This window comes from Ricinus communis, chromosome 1, assembly GCF_019578655.1.
Source record: "Ricinus communis isolate WT05 ecotype wild-type chromosome 1, ASM1957865v1, whole genome shotgun sequence".
NCBI lineage: Eukaryota > Viridiplantae > Streptophyta > Magnoliopsida > Malpighiales > Euphorbiaceae > Ricinus > Ricinus communis.
The window spans coordinates 24,492,890-24,493,687 of record NC_063256.1 but is presented as its reverse complement, the minus strand read 5'-3'; the positions used below and the strand labels follow the sequence as shown (position 1 = coordinate 24,493,687).

The 798-nt window shown below is 44.7% G+C and overlaps 1 non-coding gene across 1 annotated transcript; it reads left to right on the top strand.

Annotated features, from left to right (window-relative positions):
- Nucleotides 1–428: 428 nt before the first annotated feature.
- On the top strand, nt 429–535 carry LOC112534701. Its single transcript, XR_003078978.1, has one exon. It is a non-coding gene; the product is annotated as a small nucleolar RNA R71 (small nucleolar RNA).
- The last annotated feature ends 263 nt before the right edge of the window (nt 536–798 follow it).

The window sequence follows — 798 nt, the reverse complement described above, 5'->3', positions numbered from 1 at the left end:
GGGCATTCCCCATATAATCAACCTGCTCAACATCAGAAGACATAGCAGAAACAAATGGAAAAGTAGAGGAAGATGAAGCAAACATACCTCCCGCAGTATAGTTTGCACTATAGTGCAGGCCACCACAAAACTCGCAGCCAACGTTCGCTGCATGAATCGACATCTGGAGTTGGTTAATCTTCTTGGATAGAAGCTCCACCTGAGCTGCCAAGGCTGCTGTAGAATCCACTTGGTTGACCACTCCTTGTCTTCCTGGTCGGCTCCTAGAGGATTGCCACTGATAATTGTTCATGGCCATTTCCTCTATTAAGTTTTGAGCCTACTCGGGTGTCTTACTATTTAGCGCCCCACCTGCTGCAGCATCCACCATCTGCCTCGTCATAAGGTTCAACCCGCTATAGAAAGTCTGAATCTGCATCCACACTAGAAATCCGTGATAGGGGCAACATCTCAACAGGTCCTTAAACCTCTCCTATGCATCGTACATGCTTTCATCATCAAACTGCACAAAAGAAGATATGTCATTTCTAAGTTTAGCAGTTTTAGCGGGAGGAAAATACTTATGTAAAATTTTTTTGGCCAACGCCTTCCAGGTAGTAATTTTCTGCTGTGGAAGAGATTGTAACCATCTCTTGCCTCTGTCCCTTAAGGAAAATGGAAAAAATCTCAGTCGAATGGCGTCATCGGTTGTTCCATTTATCTTGAATGTGTCACAAATCTCCAAAAAGTTGGAGATATGAGCATTCGGATCCTCTCTGGGCAATCCTCCAAACTGCACGCTCTGCTGGATCATCTGGA